Source organism: Pristis pectinata, chromosome 33 (genome assembly GCF_009764475.1).
Source record: "Pristis pectinata isolate sPriPec2 chromosome 33, sPriPec2.1.pri, whole genome shotgun sequence".
Classification (NCBI taxonomy): Eukaryota; Metazoa; Chordata; class Chondrichthyes; order Rhinopristiformes; family Pristidae; genus Pristis; species Pristis pectinata.
In genome coordinates this window covers 7,836,654-7,862,413 of record NC_067437.1, presented here as the reverse complement: position 1 = coordinate 7,862,413, position 25,760 = coordinate 7,836,654, and the positions used below count along the sequence as shown (strand labels likewise).

Genomic DNA, 25,760 nt, shown 5'->3' with positions numbered 1-25,760 from the left:
ATGGAAACTTTCTTTTGTTCCCAGCAGCCATGTCATACTTGTGTCAGGGACTCTCCCTTTTGATGAAGGAGTTCTATAAAATCCTGGTTATTCTGACAGTGCCCAGCAACAGTCAGCTACAGACTTCAGTGGGCCTTGGCCTGAGAAGAAAGGGCATCAGGCACTCTGCTAAAGTTGACAAATATGAAAAACCCACTAAATCTGGTAAATGCAAATTATAAAAGGAACTGCATCTGTGGGAAGAGAAACAGAACTAACGTTTCAGGTTGAAGACCCTTTGTTTACTTTAGAAGCTGGTAAATGGTTGTATGTGCATTCAGTGACTTATGTCGTGGGGGACTGAGTCCACTGGTGTTTGTTGCTGAAACATAAAGGTTGTAAGAATACAGAGAAAATGGTGCAGATTCTCACTCAGATAGCAATGGAAGAGAACGATGTTCTATAAAATACACCGCTTTGCCTGCTGCTTGCTTTCATCTTTGCACCAAAAGTGTTTGCGAACCATTGGGTACAAATGATAGAATCAATGATCATTCCTTGGCATGCTAATTAAAATTCCTGAGTGCATTGAAAAAAATTGAGGTCAGTGAGTCCATTGGACTTCCTGACACAAGTTATTTCCTATCATTTTACTTCTTCTCTTCAGGAGCCCACATTTCCCTTAACCCTACTCTCCGTTTTAATAGTAAGAGTTTTACTGTTATTGCTTCTTTTACTTGCAAGCATTTTTCTTATTTTCCCTTTATGTAACCTACCAGTTCTTTTTGTTGTCTTTCTCCCAGTTTGTGGGATTATCAGTACTTTTAGAGAGCATGCTTTAAATAATGTAATGCAAATTTTTTATTTATTTACATACATTTATGTATTCCATTTTTATTGGAACTCTCTTGGCAGCATGTTATTACTATTAACTGAGTTTTACTGTCTACCTGAATACAATTATGTCAAATAATAATTTTGGATTGTTTTATTTTCAAGTCGGACTTGCAGTCAATAATTTGTATGAATAACTTTACTGTAGCAAAGCCCCCCCCCCTAATAAAATTCTAATTTGCATGGTTACAGAAAGCTTCTTGGAATTTGATCAAATTGCGTGCTAACTTAGGAAGAAGTGCGACAGGCAACTTTGCGCAGTTGTTAGAACTGTTCTTTGCAACGTGTCTCCCACACTTTCTACCGCAAGTTCTGCAGCGCGGCGCTGAGCTCAACAGCGACACCGGCGGCCACCCACAGAAATGCGTGGGAGTGGTAGAAAAAAAATTTGCAAGCGTCCCGATGCCGTCGGCAACAGCCGATGCCAAATATTTAGCGAATGACAGGGTTGAAGACAACGTCTCAATGCACAGTGTTTTGGGACCTAAACTGCATTTTACCCCATCAGAAGCGCTCTGTGCATAGATTTTCAAAGGAATTAAAAATTTGCAAATTAATGGAAAATAGATGCACAATTTTCACGATTAGTATTATAAAATAAAAGCAATGCAATGAGCACTTTATTGTTAACGGAGGCAGAAGTCTGGAAAACCAAGCGTCTGCTTCGCTGCAAAACAGCCGACGCTCAAAATCACATTGACCAGGCTGCTATGCAAATGACGCGGCCAGTGTATTTACATACCACGCCCCCTCCCCCCTCCCCCCTCCCGGCCGATTGTCCTGTGGCGGACGGAGGTGGGGAAAGCTCCCCGCCGAATTTGCATATCAACGTTCCATTATCTGCATACGGTCCCGCCCACCTCCGCGGCAAGCTGTTGATTGGCGGCGAGACGCCTAATGACTTGCATGCGAACCCCCCGCCATCTGCATATTAACCTTCCGCTCGGGCGAGCGTTTCGCGCGAACGGGGAGGGAAAAAAGGTCCTATCCCACTGCTAATAAAGTAATAATGAACATTGGTGCACGGTGAACACATTGAGGGAAGCCGAAGGGGTGGAAAATAGATGATTGTTGCATTAATTTGAGGAGAGCGGCTGCATTGCTCATTTGCATACCCGCCCGGCGCGGCTGCCATCTTTGTTATGAGGGGGCGGGCGGTGGCGGCGGACAGACGGCGGCGGCTGCTGCAATAGGGCAGAAGGCGGGCTCGTTGGGGGTGGGGAGGGTGGTGGAAATCGGCGGATGATTCGACGTCTGAACCCCTCGCGGAGGTAAGCGTGTCTTAAATTGTGGTGCGGAGCGAGTTCCCCCCCCCCCTTTTTTGTGTTCTTGTTCGGTGTATTTTCTCCCCGCCAACTGTCCGTGGCGAGCGCTTCCGCCCCTCTGGGGCGGCCTGGGAGGCCCCGCGCCGGCGCCTGCGCGCGCGCGGCTGCATTGGAGCTGCATGGTTGCTGCACGAGACCGCCAGTGCGACTGCGCATGCGCGCGGCGCTCCCAGCCAAACCGCACGCTTTGACCGTGCTGGTTGCGGGCTCCCCCCCCCCCCTCCCCTTTTCCACCGCCCCCCCCTCTCCCCTTGCAGCAAGTGGAAACTCCGCTGGATGCCTCACGTCAAGGTAGGTCTTAAGTGTGATTTCTCCTTATTGATCCAAAAAGACACATTGAATTTATTTTTCCCTTTAATTATGCAGATGCATTTTTCCTGAAGTTTGCACAGTTCAGCTTTTTTCAACGTGGGCAAATTTCTCCTCAGGGGAAGATGACAACAAATGAACTCGTGCAGCTGTGGCTGCACTTGAATTGCCGTGCTGCTGCATTGTTGTAGCTGCAATCATGTTTAGAATCCAGAGAATTCCAGATCGTCTCCCCCCACGTATGCCTGTGAAACAGGTGATTTTTTAACGAGTACTTACACCAGTTCAGTTAGATTTGACATAATGCATCAGTGTTAATTATTGTTGCCATACACAATTTTGAATGTTAATGTGCATCTGAGTGGGGGACCAGCCTATTGCTGCTGCTGTCTATCTAATACATGTCCTGGAGAAATACTTAACCTAATTTTGGGTTATCCTTCGCTCAGTAGCTCAACTGCGAAGCATCTGAAAATTCTGAACAGCCTAGAAACCTGTTTACTTGTGCAGTCTAGGAATTGTAATTTGTGGGGACACTTCTGATATGGGTCATCCGAGGAAATTACCTCTGATCTGCACGGTTCTTGTGTATATTTTTTTTGTGAAATAAAGCCATTCATACCATTTCTTACTCATCTTGTTGATATTTGACATTTGCACCTAGATTGCTTTTTTCTTAATTTTTAATGAATATGATTGAGCATTTTGTGAATATATATGTTGCAGAGTAACAAAAAATAGATTCTTTGATTTAGTGTTGAATATGATCAGTTATTCCTGCTGTAGGTTTTTAATCTTGCAAATCTCTTGGGATTAATACAAACCTCTTGGGTAGCAAATAAACAAATTTCCCTTATTCAATCTAGTCTAACATCTTTTTATACATTTATCAGAGCTTTTCAATAGTAGCCTCTTTAAGGTGTACGACTGACATTTCTTGTGAGGAGTGGGGGTTTTGCTCAGTGTCGCCTGCAATCCTAGGGATTGGAAATTAACAGCATTGGGGAATTAAGGCTATATCAAAGTACTGAGCCATTTTTTATTTTTCTGTCAAGCTTTTCAAATATTGCTAAAAGTGCTATAAATCGGAAACAACATGTCATATACTCGGGTGAGGTAGTGGCTGGGAAAGTTTTCTAAGAATGACATTTCTAATGGGAATTCACCCCTCAAATGCCATCGGTTGATTTTACAGATACTGGTGGAATTGGTGTTTACGGCAGTTTTTTCACTGAATATTCTTTGACTATATTCGTAAAAAAAACAATATTTGTCACACATTCTAAATGGGCTAGATATAAACATTAACTTGTATTGATCTACTTAAGTCTAGCAACCAATCACGAAGGAAAGTTATGTTGAATTAATTAAATCTGAAAATTTGTGGATTTGGGTCAACCGTTTTTGAATAGAGAAGGACCTTGAAGGCTGTTGAGCCGCAATAACATTTTATCATAAGTGCAGTGAACATTTATGAACATTAGCTCCTTTTTCTCCAGTTTTCTCTACAGATGATTGTGATGCATGTGTTATATATTCTTCACTCCAATGAATTGGGTGAGCAAAGAGAGTCAAAAGACGAACAATGAACTTGCTATTGTTACCAACATCCCAACAATTTAGGTGAAGGATTCACATAAGGTTTGCTGGATAGTATACCAGATTCTAATGAATCTGAAATTGCATAATAATTATGTCTAGCAACACTTATCAGGAAGAAAAAAAATGGGGCAACTTGCTTTAATCTGCTGATGTGGATGTGAATCTTCTTGCACCTGCCTACAATGTCATAGAAGTGTGAACCTGGTTCATGATTATTGTACTGGTGTAGTTGTTAATTACAACATCTTCAGTGCTGTCTGCTGGGACTAAACTGATGATCCCTTGTGTCAGCTGAATTAAGTGGTTGGATTTTCAGAAGAGCATTCATGGTTTCCCATCGTCTGAGAAAGAAGAAGGGGTGATTCTCAGTCTAAGTGAGAGGCTGCTGTGTGGAGACTTCAAAGAAAACTCCAGGATTGCGACTGGGAAGGGCCCCAGACATAAACTGAAACAAGCAGGGAATCTACAGTCATACCAATGAGCTTGCTTATTTTAGTTATGATGTTTGGGCAAAAACACCATAAGCCTGTTGCACTTGCATCTGGGCACAAGACCTGAAAGATCTGATTTTTGTGTGATGTCATTCTAAGGGACAAAATGCAAGCCTCTGTTCCCTTTTGAAAAATAATTTGTGAATGCATGATGCAGAAGGCATTTATTGTAAGTTTTTCCTAGATATTGGTAATGTTTAAGTACATAGAATCATTAGAATTCTTCCTAAATTTAGCTGGGTGATGAGGCTACTGTGCCAGTTTGCAGAATATGTTTTTTTAAAAATAGAATAGTTGCCTGGAAGTTCTGGAAATTTTTTTTACTCTACACTTCCCTTTTGAAAAGTTTCTTGAAATCCATCTGCTTGCCAACCTTTTCGTTGCCCATTTAACATCAACAAGGCTCAGTGTAAAGTTTTGTTTGTCTCTTCAATGCAACACTTGGCGTGTTCTACCCCGTTAACAAAAGAAAAACAAGAAGGAATAGACCACGTGGCAATTTTAACTTTCTATCATTTGATATCCTGGCTGTTCCTTTATTTAAAGTCCCCATCCTGCATGATTACCATATTCCTTGATCACTTTAGAATCCAAAAAACAATTGGAAGCAGTCTACAATATATTTGATAACAATTTCCAGGACCATCTTGGTGAAGAATTACAAAGATTCGTATGCTTCTGAAGAAATTTCTCATCTCAGTCCTAAATGGCTGATGACTTATCCTGAGATTACGCTTCCTATTTAAAGCCAAGAGAAATGGGCACTGTACCCATTCTGTTAATATTTTTAGAAACAGGTGTTTCATGGAGCTCACTTCTCATTCTTTGAAACATCTGCCCATCATCCTCAAAGGGCAATTGCTTCATTCCAGGAATAAATCTAATGATCCCTTTGTTGCATCATCCTTTGAAATGGAAGCCAAAATGATGCATGGTTCTCCAAGAACGATCTTGCGGAAATCCTATACAGGTGAAACAATGCATCTGTATTCTTGTACTTCAATCTTGCCACCAGTTTCTTTGCCATGAAGGCCAATGCGCCATTTGCTTTCCTAATTTTGCGGTTCATGCCTATCACCTTTGTTATCTACAAGGACAACAGCATTCCTCTGAACACATAGCTTCTCACAACTTTATTCTTCTGTAACATTTTTTTAAAACCTGTTTTGCCTCCTTAGACTCCACCTACTACCACCTTGTCCACTTGCTTATCCTGCCTATATCTCTTTATAGACTGCACCTCCTCACAACTTGTGTTTTATTTTGAGCAAATATGGTGATGTGAGAGACCTGCCATGTCTGATATCATAGAGCAGTTCTTCAGTGTCATCAGAATTTGCAACTTTCTGTACTTTAAGACCTCCTCTAGGATATGTCTTTCAGTGCAAAGGAACCCATAAGTTTTTACACTTTATAGCTCCTATTTCTGAATTTCCCTTGACTGAAGTATTCCCCTTTGTCTTGGTTTGCTCACCTTATCCAAATCTTCTAGGCCACCCTTTTACATCCGATTTGACATAGCTTGATATTTGTTTTTTCTTTATTTTGGATGATGGGCTGAGGGAAAACTCTGCTCTTGGTTACAGAGAAATGAGAGTGTGACCACATGACCGTCCAGGTTGAGATGGTCTTTAATGTTGCTGTTCCCAGGTTTCCCTCCATAGGTTGACAGCAGTATTTCATGCTGCCTCAGGTAGATAATCCAATATTCTGTATTCTGGCGCAGGGAATTCCATTAATGGTGTAAATACTGGAGGATGCATAATTACAGCCTTTCTAATGTTCTTTCTCCATAAAGGGCATTACAATGCAAGCAACTGCTGGCAACTATTGCTCAATGATGTTGGCACATGTGCAGAAACTGCATTTAAGCCAATATGTTATTTATGGATATGCTTGTTGTCACCATTGCTGAAGAAACCACCGTTATAGTGTTGTTCAGCAATGATTAAAACATTTTTCCAGTTAATCCAAATTTACATGACCATAATCTCTTAAATGATGTTGGGTGTTTTTGTTTCATTGGAGCATACAAGAATTTCAGTCGATCTCTCTTTTTTTAATGGAGATTCTAGTAACAACTGCAAAAAGATGACTTCACAGAATTATTGGGGGAGGGGGGGGAGAATGAAGAAAAGCTATTCTAACCTCTTTCAAGATGCTGTTTGGTCCTAATTCATGCTGGTCCTCGTTTGACAACTTGACAACATTGGCTATCTTTACCTTTTTTAAAGATCGCTTCCTTTTTTTTCCTAACTATGCTCAAAGATTCACTTGCTTGAGGCTTTCTTTGTAACACATCATATGCTATAGTGCAGTTCTTTTTCTTTTGACTGTTTTGTGAAAATGGTGTGAAATTATTCTGACGGACTCCATGAAGCGGATCTGTAGTGAAAAATTTCAGTGGTTGAAATTTATCTTTTGAATGAAATGTATAAAGTTTTAGGGGTTTCTTCGTGTGAAGAGGTGCCTGGGGCTTCCTGAAGTTAACATGAATTGCACTTTGCTTTGAAAGCTGGTTCCATGGGGACTAACATATTTGTTGGAAAATTCTAACTTTAAATGAAAATCTGGCATAACAAACCCCTGTACTACAATTTGGATATTGCCATAATTTTTTAGAAACCGCTTGTAAGCAGTTACTGGAACTTCGTATCATTTTTATTCGTTTTTTGAGCAGTCTCATTGCAGTTTGAGTTGTTGGAACTGACTTTATAACTGTTTTGAATTTGGCTATTGTGAAGTAGAGTTTGGGATTCAAAAAAAAACAATCATGTGCCATGTACATATGGTGTGATCTTGGTTTATTGAATATCTATTTCTTCTTTGCTTCCTGTGTTTTCTTTGGAAACTGGTTGCCACAGAAATATGTATATTATAAAATTAAAATGTATACATAATGGATGAATTAAAATTCTGTTTGAAAGTTAATTTAATGAAACTTGTTTTACAGTTCTTGGCACTGGATAGATTTGTATTCAGTAACTCTAAATCTTTTTAGGCCATCCCTGGGCAAAACATCGTTGCTCCTGAGTCATTGTTATTTGAAACCATACATCATGTTTTCAGCACTGGTCGATAATGTCTCAACATTGATAAATATCATATTAGTGGTCTTGCTCTCTCTTTTGGCAGTCACCATATTTACTTGATGTACAGTTTGATGCAGCTGAGAAGTGATCAGACACCCTTTTTAGTATATTTTTTCAGTATTGCATTCTTCCATAAACAACTCTAATTGATAGATTTCTTTCCAATGTTGAGCACATTTCAGTCCTTGCAAGTTCACATAAATTTTGCACCTTGTAAGAGCATAATTGGGCAATGAGGTGTGATTTACCTATTGCCCCAGCTGTGTGTGTCAGATGAAGGGAAGTATTCCCATTTTGCTATGGCATGTTGAGTTGGAGACTTTTGGTGTGGGAGTGAGTTAAGGCCTTCCAGTGATCCATCCCAATTCGGCCTGTACAGGATGCTGGTCAGTTAGCCTGATGCCCATGATGACCCTAGAACTGAGTCCCCCAATTTGGAGCTCCTATGGGTGGTTGTAAGTGTGGTGTTGACTGACTTTTTTTTCATATGTAATCTTCAGACTTTAGGGTGTCTGGTGTCTTCTGGTTGATTTAAGGTAAATATATCACATTGTCATTCAACAATGTATCTATTTTCTTTGCATGGAAGCAGTTTTAAATATGCCAGTGCAAAATTCTTGTTATGATAACTTGTGGCAAATAGAGAGGTTGTAGTAGGGTGCTGTCCCAGTTTTGATTTTACAAATTTGCAAGTGATATCGTTTCAGAGGCTGACTTTCATATTCTCTGTGGGTCTTGAATGTACAGCCTAGGATTACAGAGATAAACTTGTTTTGTTCATTAAAGTCTTTACATGACTAACCTGTATCGTGGTTGGATTTGGTTGAAGTTGATTGGTGGCAAAAATACATGTCAACGTGATTAATGCAGCAGAGAGTGTGCTCTCCCTGGCTGAGACCCCTGCTCTCATTAGAATCACCAAGTTGTCAGCATATATAAAGTTACTTGTGTTTGGATGGATTGGTTGATTATTTCTGTAAATGATAAAAATGATGACTGCCAGTCCATTTTCTTCTTGTTTTCTGCACTGATGTTGCTGCCAATAGCAACATTCCCCTCTACGTTCGATATGGAAGCAGTGGATTTCAATCTTTCTTGGTTCTTGGCTCTTAGTTTTTACAAATCCGTGTTCAGTGAATAACATTAATACAATCAGTGGTTATCAGAAGTGACACCAATGATTTGGTATTTCTTTAATCATCTTCAGTGAGATTCAGTACCAATCCAGTGTGTGATTTGCCCACATGGAAACCAGCTTACTCGGGTTCCACAAAAAAAGTAAATGGAAAATGCTGGAGATATTCAGAGGTTGGGCAAAATCTGTGGGGGGAGAGAGTGAGAGAAAATGAATTATTTCATTGTCATTCTAATGAAAAGCCAATGAACTGATGCATTCACTTTTTTCTTCTCTCTGCATATACTACTTGACCGAATTATTTCCTTTTTATTTCAGATTTCCAACATCTACAATTTTTGCTCTTTGATGACTGACTATTTCTCTAAAACAAAGTGTTTTAATTTCAGAGTTGATTTGGGATGAGAGGTTCATAAAACCTTCAGAGATGGAAAAGCAGTGAGATAAGCCAAATATGCTTCACGTTTAAGAGATCACTTCACAGCTTCAAGAATGCAACAATTTGTGATTGCCTCCAGAAATTGAATATGCACTATGTCCTCGTGCAGAAGGCAGATACCTCAAGCTGTTCCCTTTTCTTGATCTTCTTAGTGTCGATATCAGATATGCCTCTGTCCTTGCCAGTCATCTTTTCCTTGATGGCTTTTCCCATTTTGATTGGTCACAGTAGTTTCTTTTTGCTGCTCTTATACATAGTTGGTTTGCTGTTACATTTTCCTGATACTCTATTTCTGTAGTTTATTGCTTAGATTCTGGATTGCGGATCAAACATGATTGTGAATTGTGCAGTCATGATCAGTTCTTAGTGTAACTTGAATAGTATTATGAGATCAAGGGATCATAAAGAGAAGAAATAACATAAGCTGATGAGCCAGTGGAAGTCACAAAAGTTGACAACTTTGTCCAGTTTGAACTAGTGACTCTGAAGAATTTCAGGTGGTTTTGGAGTAGGCTATTTGATAGTAGGATTCATCAGTTTCCCAATATTCTTGTGTCATATTGCAGTTATTGGACATCAATCCTAGTAGAAGCAGGAGTAGGCCATTCAGCCCTTCATGTTTGCTCTGCTATTCAGTAAGTCATGGCTAATCTTACTACACAGTGTCACTTTCCTATACTGATCCATATCCTTTAGTTCACAAAGGTGTGTAAATCAGTCTTGAATATGTTCAATTATTGAGCCTCCACAGCAATCGTGGGTGGAGAAGATTCACTATCCCTGGGTGAAGGAGTTTCTTCTCATCTGTCCAGAATAGCCAGCCCCTTATTTTGAGACTTTGAGCCCTGGTTCTAGATACCCAGCAAGGAGAAACATTATTGTATCTGTCCTCCCAAGCTCCATTAAGAGTCTTGTAAGTTTTACTGAGATCACTGCTTCTTGGCCTTTCTAAACTCGAGAGCACAGGCCCGGACTGCTTAATCTCTTCATGTCAATCATCCTATTCCCATAATCTGATGTATAATGAAAATGGTTAATTCATTCTCACTATTTTTAATGAAAAAATTTTGGGCAGTGAAAAGGAATGTTGCAGGAAAGGGCGTAAACTATAAATTAGTTAGTATCTTACCCACCAGTGGCATCACAGTAAAATCCTTGTTAAGATATTAGATAACATAAACCTAGGGAGGCAAGTTATTATAAATGAGTATTTTTAGAGGGATTACTGTTTAGCCAGCCTATTGACTCTTTAAAAAAAAATTCACTAAGAACAAGGCGCATGTGGATGCATAGCTTTTGGAAGGCCTTCAGTAAGGCTCCAAAGAGGATAACATTAAGACAGGGGCATGTGGTATTAGGGCGCAGATGGCAAAATGGATTAAAATATGGCTGTAAAATTAAAGCTTGGCTAGTGAATATCTTTAATAGCACTAAAGATAGAGCAGAATTTTTAAAAAATTTTAACAAGACTGGAAATCTTACAGGAAGGGATTGGTGTGGCTAAGGTTGCTTTCTTTGGAATAGAGGAAGCTGAGGGGAGACTGATTTGAGGTGTATACATTTTTGCAGGTCAAGGGCAATAAATAAAAGGATATGAAGGGAATTGTGTTTTGAGGGTGAGGGATGTCAGCCAGAAAACAGTGCTTATCTGGAACTTGCTTTCTGAGGGTGGGGGATTCAGAAATGTTTTAACTGCTTTTAAAAGGTATCCGTATGAGAAGTGATCTATAGGGCGATGAACTGAGACCTGGGAAATAAAATTAGCTAATTGGCTCTGTTGTGGTACTTCTAATCGGTAAAAGGGAAAATGCTGGAATCTATTATAAAGGAAGTGGTAACAGGATGCTTTGACTGTCCCATTCTAATAGTTTGTACATGGATTTATGAAAGAGCAAACAAATCTATCAGTTTTTTGAGGTTGTAATTAGCAGAATAAATCAGGGTAACCAATGCCTTTTTGAACCAATAGTGTATTTTCATAAGATCTCCAATATTGCAAGGTTGTTAAACAAAATTAGGCCATGTGAGGTTCAGGGTAATATAATGGCATTGATTGAAGACTGATTGGTGGACACAAAGCAGAAGAGTAGTAAACGGGCCATGTTTGGATTGGGAGGCTGTGACTACTGGGGTCCATCGGTGATTGGTGGTGGGACCCCAGCAGTTCAGAATCTATATCAGTGGTTTGGCTGAGGGATTGAAAGCTGATGGTGTTCAGAGGGACCTGAATGTCATTGTACATGAATAGCAGGAAGTCACCAGGGAGGTCCAGCAAGCAAGTAAGAGGGTAAGTGGTAACAACCCTTTATTGTAGGTGGATTTGTGAGCAAGAGCAGAAGTGGTTTGCTCCATTGTATAGGGAACTGGTGAGACTGCATTTGGAATATTTTGTATTGGTTTGGTATCCCTGCCCAAGGAAGGAGGCCCTGTGTAGGTTTCCTTGAGTTCAGTTTTCTCTCATTTGCCAAAAATGTGCTGATGAGTAGGTTAATGGGCAGTGGGGAAAGAATTGATGGGAATGTGAGAGGAACAATTGAATTAGTGTAGATGGGTGCCCGATAGTTGGTGTGGACAAGCTGGGCTGAGGGGTCTGTTTCCATGCTACAAGAGATAAAGTGCAGTGGAGGTTTACCAGATTGCTTTCTGGGATGGCAAGTTTGTTGTATATGGAGAGATTAAGCAAATTGGGTCTGTATGCTCTTGAATTTAGAATGCAAAGTAATCTTACTGAAGAGGGCTCTGAGGTTCTGTCACTTGAGTATAATCAAGACAGATTGATTGGTTCCCCTTGTTACTAAAAGTCTATGGACATAGGGTTGCACAGAAAGATGATGCCGATCTAAATGATTAGCCATTATTTTACGGAATTATACAATGCAGAAGGAAGCCAATTAGCCCTTTGTGTTCATGCTGGCTTCCAGGGGTGCAATCTTATTAACCTCTTTCCCTGTACCTCTGCAACTTTCTGTCTCTCACACATGTTCCTCAATACTCCTTTGATCCTCTTTGCCATTAACCTACATTAAGGATTATTTTACACTGGCCAGTTAAGCAACCAGCACCACTTTTGAAATGTGAGAAGAAACCTGTACTCCTGGAGGAAACCAATGTGGCCATGTAAAGGAATATGTAAATGCTAACTGGCAGCACCCAAGTTCAGGATCAAACCCAGGTGCTTGGAACTTTGCTGCCTTTGGGAGCAATTACAAGGGCTAAATGGCCAACTCCTGTAATTTATAATGATTCTGTTAAATCACTTTTGGAAGAATACTCTGATAATATTTGCAAATTTTAACATTTAGAATAAGTAGCTAAGAATGTGGAGGACAGTACCAAAATAAGCAGTGGACAAGCTTGAAGTCACCAGATAAGTAGTAAATTAATTTCCTATCAAAGTGAGGTTTTTCCTTTTTGAAGAAAAACACGATGATGCTGGAGGAACTCAGCAGGCCAGGCAGCATCCGTGGAGAAAAGCAGGCTGTCAATGTTTTGGGTCAGGAACCTTCTTCAGGACTGAAGATAGGAAAAGGGGAAGCCCAATAGATAGGAGGGAAAAACAGAGCAGTGATAGGTGGATGAAAGGGGGGAGGCGGGGTGGGTACAAGGTGGTGATAGGTAGATGCAGGTAAGAGATACTGATAGGCAGGTGTGGGGGAGGAGGGGAAAGCAGATCCACTGGGGGATGGATAAAAGGTAAGAAGAGAGGAAAAAAGGCTAGGGAAGGGAAGAAGCACGGGGGGGGGGGGGGTAGGGTTTGTGGGGAAGTGGTGTGGGGATTACCTAAAGTAAGAGAATTCAATATTCATGCCGTTAGGCTACGAGGTTGCAAGATGGAAAATGAGGTGCTGTTCCTCCAGTTTGCGCTTGGAATTCTCCTGGCAGTGGAGGAGGCTGAGGACTGACGTATCAGTGATAGTGTGGGAGAGGGAGTTGAAGTGACTGGCAACAGGAAGATGTAGGTCGCGGTTACGGACAGAGCGCAGGTATTCTGCAAAATGGTCACCTAGTCTGCGTTTGGTCTGCGTTTCCTTTTTGGTTGGAAGGATAAAGAGATCTTGGAAGAAGAGAAATAAATGGTTTGGAGGAATGATTAAAAAATCTGGGAATAACATTAAAAATTGTGAGAAAGAGTAGCACTAGTTGATCTGGTAAAAATCTGTTCTTGGTTATTAGTGCTAAAGATGAGTATACAAGTGGTGCCTACACATTATATTCTACTTTGTAACTGTAATTCAATGGAACAGAATCTTAGAACCTGAATACATTGTTCAGCTGTTTCCATGATGTGTGATTAGACCAAGTGACTGGAAAAACTAACTTCTAGTTGATAAATTCAAAGATTGCAAGCAGAAGATTTGGGCTCCTTTCTGGAGGAGTGGAGATTTGCATAGTTACATGGATACAAAAGGTTTAGAGGGATATAGGCCAAACTCCGGTAAATGGGACTAGCTCAAGAAGGCAGCTTGGTCAGCATGGACGAGTTGGGCTGAAGGGCCTATTCCTGTGCTGGCTCTAATTAAATGTTAATTTTATGTAGGACCTTGGCAAGATGTGCTATTCTGAAGCACTGGAGACCTTGCAGAAAAGGTTCAGGAGGTCAAGACAACAAATAAAATACAGGTCTTAGTAAAATTTGAGAGGAGATCTAACATTCAAAACTATGATAGGGTGTGGCCAAAATATTCTATGTGTTTGTCAGTTCAAATCATGGGTTTAAACCATGAGATTGCTTTTACTAAAATTTAGGAGAATTTCTTCACACAATATGGTGAGAGTGTACAATTCTCTGAGAACAGAATTGAAGCAGGTAACGTTGAACTATTTAAGGGGAGTTTAATGAGAATGAAAGGGATATGGGGGCGTAACCTTCACATAAGCTATTAGTAAGCTGTAAATTATTTTCTGTCTTGGGAATATTCCTTCAGCATTACAAACTTGTTGCTAGTTTAGAGTACTATAACATTTACAGTTTTAATAGTTTGTCTTTTCTGCACCAGTCTTAACATTAACTATAGATGCTCTTGTATTGTGAGACCCATATCCATTGTTTTAGCGAGCTTTTTGGCAACTGGTGGGAACTTCTGAGATTAATGCCTAAAGACCTATTTTAAAACCTGTGCCTTCAAGGCATCAGGTTTGTGAGTTCTGGCAGTTTTGCTGCTTGTAGTTATTTAAGTACTTGTTCACTATGACATAGGGACTGAACGTTCCAACACATGCATCATTTTAATATATTTGGGGACTGTAAGATGTATTGAAAATTTATGTGGGGCAGTGTCAGTCACAGAACATGCCGCAATGCATACTCTGGGATGTTGGCCTCCCTAACATGATTTGAAGAACTGGAGAGTCTTCACCTGTTTGTAGTATCTGTTCTGAGAGAGTTAGTCTTCTGAGGCATTTTATTTGCAGGGCTTTTTTTTCGCTATGTGATGTCCTGTATCTCTGGACAGTGTATCTGCATTCTGTTATTCTGTTACAAGCAGTGCATGATGTGAAGTGCTTGCAGATGCATTCATAAAGAGTTGAATTCATGGGTAAACAATGAACGTTGTACAAAAATGACTTGTTCAATGGAATCCATTAGCCATTTAAGGTTGCAGTATTGTATTGCGATAATTGTCATGAGGTGGTCAACACACTTAAGTTTTTAATTTTCCTTACTTAATTCTCTTTCTGACATTGGGCATTTATCTTTTTCATCACACCCCTTCCCTCCCATTAACCCGACTGCAAGATAGGGGTGGGAAGGCAAATTTTGAGGGTCAGTAGTCCAAAATCAGAAAAATTGGGGAGGAGTGCAGTGCCTTGGAAATGTATTGCTGTTTCTTCACTACCAAGTCAAAATTATGGGAACTCCCTTCCCAACAGCATGGGGAATACCTTCACTAGAAGTGGTTCAAGAAGATGGCTTACAGCTACCCTCTAAAAGTCACACAGGAATGAGCAATAAAATACTCATCTTGTGAGTGACACATGTGCCTTGTAAAATGAAAAAGAAACTACAAGTTAATTTGTAGTTTTAATTTTTGTTTCACGTGAGAGTTTGATGTCCCTTTTAAGTATTCACTCATTAAAAGAACAGATATGTGTGTGAAGTATAGCAATCTTGTTGGGAGTCTCTATAATGCACATTCAGTTGTCAGGGTCTTATTGAAACAATTGTATTCTGACATGAGGTGTTGTTATTACTAGAGGTTGCTTTTGGATTTCACTTTATTTGGTATTTACAACTATTGATATCATTGAGCATTAATTGACTATTAGTCTGCAACTATTTAAATATTCAGTATATCTTCACAAACTATATCTAATTTAACAGCTATGCCATTTTGAATTTTAAAAAAATGCTGAGCAGCGGTTTGCAAAATGTCTTGATTAAACTTTTTTTATGTAATTAAAATGGCTGATACTTAGCATGCTGAAGATTTACTTTGCAAAATAATCTTTCCTGCTGTGGAATAGTGGACATAAGTTTACGTTAGTTTAATTCTGTCAAAATAACGAAAATCTCTTCTTGCTGTGGTATTCCTATTGGTCAGGAGAAATGATGATAATACTCTCCTTGAATGCATCTTTCAACATTCAGTTTGTTAATGTCATTGAGCGAAATAAAAAGTTGGGACAAATGCTTGAGTAGAGCTAGTTTTAAAGTGCTTATTAAATCCAAGACTAACCAAAAATAAAATGTGGGTGGTTTGGCCTCTTCCCATTTATGACGTGGGCCCCTGAGATAGTAGTTCTCTGCAGTGCAGACAAGGCAGCCATTTTGTGCACTCTGCTGGTACTCTGACTTCCTCCATTATACAAAGAGTTTAGCAGCTGGAATCATGTGACTAGAATCTCTTAGAACCCTAGATACTTCCTTTCTTTACCTGCCTTAATCTAGTCTGTTCCACACACAAAAAAATGAATGTGTGCTAGAGGATCTCGCCATTCTTATAATTAGAGCATCAATTTCGCAGGAAAGCTATTAAATTCTTAAAGTATGCAGTGTGATGTGTGTCATGATAGTGAAGGGCATTATTGCTGGTATTTTTAATATTCTCTGAGAATCTAACATCTTGCATGTTTTTCATAGCTAGGTTTAATAAAAATAGATTTTACTTACCATCAGGAATTTTTAAATAGATAGTATGGATAAATGCCCTGAGGGGGTGGGGGGAGGTTTGTGCAGTACTTTGGGTAGGTTTTTAGAAATTTGGAGCAAAAATACCCTATCATTTGGAAAGATTTCCTTTGCTTTACAATCTCGGGAGGCAAAGAATAAAAATACTTTGTCTGTCTTGAGTAAATTTATTTTTTGTATGTATTGTTTTATGTGCATCTATTTTATCAGTTCCACCCACACCCATAGAAAAGCTCACTATCCAGTTTGACATTCATTTTAGATTTTTATTTCTTAAATGATCTGCAGCAATTGTGTAATGTGATTGTTACTATATCAATAATATTTCAACATTTTTTCTTACACAGAGGACTAATATTCCAAGTCCTTCAGTGTTTTCACCAATGTCTTTCAATTGACCTTGCAACTTTCTAGTTCTGTACCCAGTACACTTTTCTCTTTTGGTGTAGCGTTATCCATACTCGTTTGTGACTCCAATTTTACAATGAAACATTAGAACTCCTATATTGCCTTTGATACAGTAATGTATCTGGTGCTGTTGATTTTTTGTATATTTCTCTTGAGTTGTAATAAGACATGAAGTTGAACAGACATTTTAAAAAAAATGTGCATGAATATATTTATTATGCAAATTTTAAAAAATATCACATATAGAGAGCACATGTGCATGTACAGAGGATAATGCATGATGACCACAGTCTACTTTATTTCACAATTGTGAAGATGTTATAACTGACGGGTGCTGTGAGCGTGAGTCATCTAGATCTTTCTCACCAGTGAAATCCAGTGAAATGAAAAGCAGATTGTGCTGCTGGCTGTGTGCTTAATATAGTAAGGAGGAAATGGAATACAGAGAGAGAATATAATAGTTTGAACTTCTAATTTTAATATTTTAATAATGATTATTATACTAGTGATGAAAGCATGATGTAGATAAGATTTGAGCTGGTTGGGGTGTCATTTGCTATGATAATTGAATCTCAAAATACTTTGATAGTGTAACATTATATTTTTCTTAATTTTTTTGTATCAATTTTAAATAGCTGGAGAATGCCAAGATCTGAGATTTGATATCATTGGGGGCTGGACAATAAGAAAAATTGGTATTAAAATTGACTTTTAAATGAATAAGTGTTTAAAAAAAGTGATTTGGAAAAGATGGGAGTCATTCATATATTATGGTGCATAATATATTCAAATAATGGGTTCAAGGGCTGAGACAGATCTTGCATTCTGGCAATTTCCTCCTGTATGTTCTTGAAGTGGGGTTTCTTTTGTTTTTTTCCCCTCCCTCTGGTGCCTGGTGGTTCTAATAGCCGTCTGGCTCGCTCTGGCATCTTGGAATCTCTGGCCTGGATTTCGAGGAAGCAGCAAGTAAACTTGCACTGTAGAATCCTGTTTGCTAATTGCCTAGTGTGACTGACAGGCAGTTGACGTCAGTGTGGGGCCGCCTCTAGACACATCTGCTATGCTGTAGTTGCACACCCAACAATCAGAGCTTGCTGTCTGCTGGTAAGTCCTGTTGTTGTTGTTATGTGGTTGTGTGCTTGCAGCTATCTGACTGTAGCAGGCAAAGAATATTGTGTAACATATATACACACACGCCCCAACATTCACACCCACACCAAAGCTAAAGTGAATGAATCATTGAAGGGAGATGATGCAGGGTAGGAAACCATTTTCTAACAAGTCTCTGTAGAGAAGTAACTGTTTTATATATAAAGTGAGGATGAAGCTACAGTAACCTCAGCTGTCTGTGTCTCGGCAACCTCAAAATGGCTGACAATTGTTGTGGCTGTTTCCCACTCATGCAAAAATGCCTTGAGCAAGTTCCTGTGGTTTATTTAAGGAAGTGCAAATATCACATATCAACTTTTATAAGCAGGTAAGCAATATTAAGTATCTATTGCTTTTTATCTCTAACCAACATCAGTCAGTTTTTCTCTCCTGTTCCTTTCAATGTTTCTTTTTTCAAATTTTTGAGGTTTTTTTTTGCTGATTTTAAGTGTAAAATCTTAAATTTATTCCTAGCTATGTCCTGCTGCATGTATATCATGAAATGTTTGCGATGTTTCTTGCAAAACTGTTTTGAATTTAGTCCACTGGAACCCTTCAGAAGGACCAAAATGGCTGCTAAATGGAGGTTCAGCGCCTACTTAAGCAAAATTCTAGGATTTGGGACTATGCAAATGGCTGTTAAAGTCAAATGAAGACCGCTTAATGTGGTTGAGTGTTAATGTGACATTCACAGGACTTAACCCATTCTCAACTGGTGCAAATATGTACCTTTTATTACTTCTCCTTGGTAAGTAATAATTGTGGCCATTTTCAGATTTGTTTTTGGAAGGATGGTGAGGGGATTGACAATTATTGGTTTACTCAATCTATTATCAGACAAAAAGAGAAGCTGGATTCTTTTTGTATTGGATGGTGGGAGACCGGGCTGTTCAGTAGTTAAATTTTGAAAAGGAATTTTCTGCAAATTTTGAAATCCAGGCAACTCCAGAACAAAGAATACTGTGGATTTGATGGCAATTTGCTTTGTATTTGGAATAGATGAACCATACCTCTCACAGTTTTGCAGCCATCATAGAATTTTGGAGGGGGTGGGAGGGGTTGTGGGAAGAAGGCGGGTGTTTGCTAATTTTATGTAGTTAAAACTTTTTAGTTTAAACTTGTTATGCTTTAACTTTTTTATTATATCTTGCTGCCAATAAAGTTTTATATTTAAATATTAGATCAGAGTTCTTAATGTTTGACTGGTATTTCAGTTAGTAATTTTCTTAAACTTCCTTTGCCAGTTGACCACACACTCACTTTTCCTCTTAATGTTTGTGCTGGTGCCAGATCCTCAACACAGTCTTCAAAGCTGCAGTCTCTCTCAAGCCTCCAGGATCTTCTCATTTGAGTCTTCCCATGTGGTATTTTTTCATCATGCATTGCACACATCATCTGTCATTTGGCTCCATAATACAAAGGCCAGATTGCCTATTGAATTCTAAATGTTGCTTTTGTATGTTTTTTAAGTCGACTCAATTTTTTGGCTAGTGTCCTTCCTTTCTATGTTTGAATTTTTTGGGGAATCCTTTGACATGCCTTTTGCTTTATCCAATGTTTTGTAATACAGCCAAACACAGTTTTTAAAATAATTTGTACTGGTGCTATTGAGTTTTCCTTTTCTGCATCCTCCATGCCAAAGCAAAACACAGTAAGAAGCCATTTTTAAAAATAACATCAAACTGTTTTTTAAGAATCTTCTAGAATGATTTGTCATACCATTTAGTACACCTTATTTATAATTTAGAAACCTGGAAATTTGGCTATGACGGTGTGGTAAATGTATTCATTTAGTGGTAACAATGCTATTCGTCCTTCACTTGCGTTACTATTTCATATTACAGCCTATGTTGACACGATCTATGATCATACTTGAATAACCACTGCAGAAAGCGTGTAGTGTCTGCAATACATATGATATAATATACATTCCAATAACACTAATCAAGAGCTAAAGTTGGATTTTCTTTGTCGTTTTTCACAAATGTGTTTTTGATATATTTATTTTCATTTTGATAGCTGTCCAAAGTAATACACAAGTAACATGAAATTTCAATGTGACAACTACTTTCCTATTTTAGATCTTTGATGCTTTGGTCTATGACTATTAATGCTGTTGGGGCATGTCAAAAATACATTTTCCACATGTTTTTAAGTTTTACAATACTTCTGTGAATGACTTAATTCCCCGTAGATTTCAAATTAATTGTATTTGTGATTTTTGAAAAAATAAAATATACAGATATATAATACTTTGCTTTTGTAATACCAGTTTAAATTTATGTAATTAAAGGATCTTTACAACATTATTAATGATGTAGGATCCTTCAACTTTTCTGTTAGCTACCTTAGGCTTTCATTTTAGTCGGATGTTTCAATTTAGAATAAATTCCATAATGGTTATATCATTTTAAATTTTGCAAACTGTCAGTTCAAATCTAAAGCTGTAGCATTACTGGATGATGTCGTTAAAAGACAATGTACAATTAAGTCTTTGTACAGGTACCATTGAAAGCTAACCCCAGTATCCACTTGAGAGAGACATTGCATATTATGATTGTTAACACTTCCAGGTATTAAAATCGATGTTAGCATCACAATCACATGATTTTAAATAAACCCACAAAACTGGTTAGTTGGTAACATTTTCTAGAGGTCACCTTTGACCAGACAAATGGGATAAAAGTACTTCATTAGCTGTGATTGGCTATATGAATTCCTGAGGTAGGAATCGGTGCTATTTAAATGCAAGCTCATTTTTTAAAAAAATGCTTTTGGAGTGCTGCAAAAATCATTACTATTACTGTTACTTGAGTTTTTGCAATGATTTATTTTCTCAAATAGCATTCTTTGCAATTGCATTCGTCACCCACGAGGCAGAACTTTGTTTTGATTTGCCTTTGGCTGAGGTGTTTATTAACAAATACCTCATTTGTACTCATGTGCTCACTTGATGAATTGGAGGGTTTTTAGCACAGATTTTAGTGACCTAACATCTCGTTTGAATTAAGATTTAAAGTTTCCTGTGTTGATTTTTACCCATGCGAGCGTAAAAATTGCCATTTTCATATGTGTCAATCAACTTTCCCAAGCCAAATCACCTAGTGACTTGTTAATTTGGCTCCAGAGGCTTTGAAGATTGTTGAACAACTAAGTCTTGTGAGAAAACCACAAATTGCATATTAGCAGCATGTTTATTCTGTAAATGATCTAATGATTATAGTTACTGTACATTTATTTTCTACATTTTCTGAACAAGATGCATATAAAACACAGTAAAGGGCAATAAATGTGTTTTCTCTTTGCATTCTGTAAACTCAGAGGCAAGAGAGAGGTTAAGTAAGTGTCCAGATTATCATCTCGTGAGCAGATACATATACAATAAAACCAGAATTTTTCACTGTTTGGGTATACTTTGAGTAATGAGGTTTCTGTTGTGATTAGGAAAGGTGAAGAAGGGGAAAAGAAATGTTTTTGAATAGATTCAAATGGACTGATAAGCACAACACTGTTAGTAAATAGTAATGACACTCTTAAATCATTTGGGGAACACTTTTGAAGTGCTGGTAAATAATGGCTTGTATAAAAGAACTTGAGTTACCAGTGAATTGATAATTCTGTTAGTGCATGCTTAACCAGGTCCTATCAAATCTTTGAGTAAAGATTACACAAATTGCATTTCTTGCCCTTCTCTCTAAACTCCATACAAATTTAAGATAAAATATCTTTTTTTTTCATAGTATAGTCAATAATTGGCTAACAAGCATGTTGCTTATGTATTGTGTTACGTTAAGGCTAAGGAAGAAGGATACATTTTCTTCAGACTTTGGGGTGCTTGCTCTTCATTTCTTGGGAAACTTGTTTGATATAATGATTAGAATAATAGGATGGTGTTGAAGCTCTAAATTAATCATTTCAAATATATTTTTGCCAGCGTGGTGCAGTAATGTTTACAGGCGGGGAAGAATATGAGCCATTGAATATATTCATAATTCTTGCACTATACCTAATGCTTACTGTGAAGTTGATTGTGGTAGGGTTTATTTTTGCACAATTCTGTTTATACATTGTGCAAAAAAGGATTTACCATTCACAGATCCAATAATTCAAACCATGCTAGGGATATTCTTACATTTTGATCTTGGTGTTAAGATGTGTGCATCAGCACTCTCAAGAAATTTACTTCACTTTTCAAAATAATTGTGTTGAAATATGACCTAGTGTCAGTGTTTTTCATTTTTTTGCTGATTTCACTGGGATTATAATTAGGAATTTAGGAAGTAGTGTTGATGCTGCTTGATGGAATGAATTTGTATATTTGTCAAATGTCAGTTAATGATGCTGGAAGATCATACAACTTTTAGTGGGGATGGTGAACTGGGATGCTACATTTTTAATGCAACTTTTCAGTTTTTAAGGATTGGGATGGTGAAAATTCAAAGCCAGTATTCAACTTCAAGGATAGATTACAGAAGAGATACTCTTGATGTCAGGAAAAAAACAGAGGTACAAAGTGGTTCTGGAAGTAAAGCCAGCCCAATAAATAGGAAATATTGATTTGACTTCACTCCTGCATTTGTTATTTCCAAACATGTATTTTTCCAGTAGTAATCATAGATTGATTTCAGGAGCAGAAACTATCCTACCATTCTCTCAAACCAATCTACATAACCTGCTGCCAAAGAGATGCCTGGAATTTACAAGATATTGCAATGACCTCGTGAGTGACCGAAAAAATTTACAACTTGTAGATGCTTTAATTTGCCCCTTAAAAGAACAGTCCAAGTTAGCAAATGATCATTATCCTCAGTACTTCAGGAGGTTTACTAGTATAGTAACTTGTCTGTCAAGTTCAGTTGATGAACAATCACACATTTATCTTTTTTGCATTTAACTGTAATAATTAAAAATTTTTCAAAAATGGAAACCCCCACACCATTAAAAGATCAAGTTTAGAATTTTTGAAGTCAATTATATTTTTTAAAATAATAACGTGATCTCTAATGGACAGCAAAACTAGCAGGTAGCCACTATTTCATTGACCTGGATTGTATACAGTTATACCTTTCAAGATAACATTCACTTGTTTAAAATGTCCCTGGCTGCAATACTTGGGCCAACCTACCCTGAGCAGCAATGTTTCTAGTACTATATTAGACCCCCAAGTCTATCTATTGTTGAGGGACCGCATTTTCTAGAATGTGCGTTTAGGAAAAAAAATAACTCTGTTGCAATTTTAGACTGAGTTTGTTTTAGATAGTGAGGTGTTGCCATTATTTTTCTCATTGCAAGTATTAATGGAATTTGTTCAAAACATTAGTAAGCAGTTTTAAAATCTTAAACTTGCACTTGAAGGAGGTTATTTCACCATTTTAGGCTTGTGATTATGGTGCTCTGCCATGGAAAAATTTGAAATGAGATTTTTAAGGGAAAATTGAAAGGATCATTTAGAGCAGTTGAATTGAATTTCTTATTGAAAAAATTGAACCGAAGTAGTATTTCTTCTGTCGTCTTGAACTAAAATTTCTACTGCTTTGTCTGGTTATCCTTGTGTTGTGAGATATCAAAATAATTTTCCTGTTTTTCGACTTTTCTGTATTATGTTTACAATTTCTGAGGCAGAGGAAATTATAGGGGGAGGAAAAGTAGAACCAGGTGCCCAATTATGGTCTTTGTATTAACCTGAAAAGTTTGGTATGTAGAACTTTTTTTGGGTAGATTCTATGTTTGAATATTTTATTACTGAAAACTATTCAAATCTAGTTATGTTAGCTTAGTGTACAGGAAATATTGATGTTTATAAGTTTCATTTCTTAATTGTTTCAATGTTTAATTTCTTTTCTCCTACTAATACTGGAGGATATTATAATCTTGCATATGAAGTACCTGCAGGTCTTCATTTTTTCGAAATGTCCAGTATGTATTAATTCTGCTCGTTAGCTACGCCTCAGTATTACACAGATTATCTTATGATATCATGAACCAGTACTTCAGGTTGCACCAGTCTGGACGTGAGTGACGTAGCAAAATGGGTACTTAATTCCTCTTTACTGCTTGACTGATAAAGTATAGAGGAGAAATATTCTAAGAAGAGTACACTGGAAATTTAGCAGTGAAAAATAGATAATCTGGAGATCTGGAATCTAATCAGTATAGCTATTAATTTCTGTGGAATATTTAATATTGCTCACTTTTTCTAAACCTGTACTCTCACTCCTGTTCTATGACTTCAGTTGGTGTATAAGATTAATTGCATTCAAAGGAGATAAGAAAAATCCTTTGCACTTCCATTGATGTTATACTTAACCCTGCATTGGTCAGCAGTGCAGGGTTTGGAACTTAACATTCCACAACTATGACACTACCACTGTTTCCCTTACAACGTCAAGACTGCTAGGAAAGAAAATAATTTGCTTAACATAGTGGAGACTGAACAAAATGTAGGAGGATGCTGAAGATGTAAGGAAAATAATTAGCTTTATAGTTTCCATATAGAAGGAGAGGATCAGAAAAAATTGCATCCACCACAAAATCCTGGACACACAGTACTCAGTCATATTGCTTCCTTCCCACCTTGGAAGCTCTTATTTGTATCTCTTTTATACAGCTCAAGATGAGAAAAGTGAGGTTGGATTTGAAACAAAGGTAATTTGTGGTTCTGCGTAACCACTTGCAAAAGGAATATTCATTTCAGAAATTCTGAGGAGCCTCGTCTTAGGAGGGACCGTGATTTCCTGCATCCACTCAGCTGAGTCACAATTCCAATCATTATTTGTATGAGGAAGGAATCTGTTGAGTGTGTTTTCATCTATTTTTGATTTGGGAGTTGATCATATGAGGTTGGCAGATGAGGAATAGTAAAAGGCTGCTCACCTAAGGTGGCATATGAAGTACATAGTATTCTGCGTTATTCCCCATAAAAACATGTTTAAATCCGTTCTTGTTTTGAAGGTAGTTGGAACTTGCACTTTCAGCTTTGATGCTTGGAAGAGAGCCTCAGGTCTAGCAAAGTCATGGAGCCCCATAACTCTGTCAATTTTCCACTTTTTGGTGTGTGGAAACAAGTATGATATAACTACTGATGTGGTAACTTTGCTTTTGTTTTATTTTCCTGGTCCTGAATATTCAAATTGGATAAGCAAGCAAAAAGAGATTGGACTTGTCTGGGCTCCCAGAGCCAGACTTCTTTGTTCCTTTTATTGAGATCATTGCAAAGATGAAGATGTTATAATAGTACTTTCAAAGATAATCACGCCTAATAGGATTGGGAATAATGCTTCTCTTGGTTGAGGAGCTTAGAACATAGAAGTCAAAATCTCCAAATAAGAGGTAGGCCATTTAGGACAAATGGGGATTTTTTTTTTCATGCAGGGGGTGGTGAATCTTTGGGATTCTCTGTCCTTTATGGATTTTCTGCCCTTTAGGGATTTGAGGTTTAGTGATGGAGTTCATTCAAAACTGATTTCTGGGTATTGAGGGAAGTGGTGGAGCTGAGGGACATGATCAGCCATGACTCGGGGTCAGATGGCCTCTGCTACTTTCTGGATTCTAATTGTCATGCCAGCAGCCAGTCTGGGTTGCCAGCTTGGAAATGAATTTGGGGTCAATATCAAACAGTATTTTGATTTTTAAAAAAAAACCTTCAGTCTTCCCAATGAGGTTTCTTTAAGGATTAATTGCTCATATTTCAAGTTTGCTTCTGGTTCTTGTTTGCCTCGTCTACTTCTTAGGCTGTCCCTCAGGACTGAGGATCACTTGTTTTGGGGTGGCTGATATGGGGCCTGCAGACTGTCATAAGACAGGCAGGA

The 25,760-nt window shown here is 38.1% G+C and overlaps 1 protein-coding gene across 12 annotated transcripts in view; it reads left to right on the top strand.

Annotated features, from left to right (window-relative positions):
- Positions 1-1,857: 1,857 nt before the first annotated feature.
- LOC127585450 (activating transcription factor 7-interacting protein 1-like) overlaps positions 1,858-25,760 on the top strand; it is a 148,056-nt gene continuing 124,153 nt past the window's right edge. For 4 of the 12 annotated variants that reach the window (XM_052042897.1, XM_052042895.1, XM_052042896.1 and 1 more), the window contains exons 1-2: positions 1,858-2,144; positions 2,565-2,759. The gene's annotated coding sequence lies outside the window, so the exon portion shown is untranslated. Of the gene's footprint in view, positions 2,145-2,413; positions 2,490-2,564; positions 2,760-17,795; positions 17,908-18,242; positions 18,281-25,760 lie in introns of those variants that run through there. The other 8 variants (XM_052042884.1, XM_052042898.1, XM_052042883.1 and 5 more) reach the window with 8 other exon arrangements.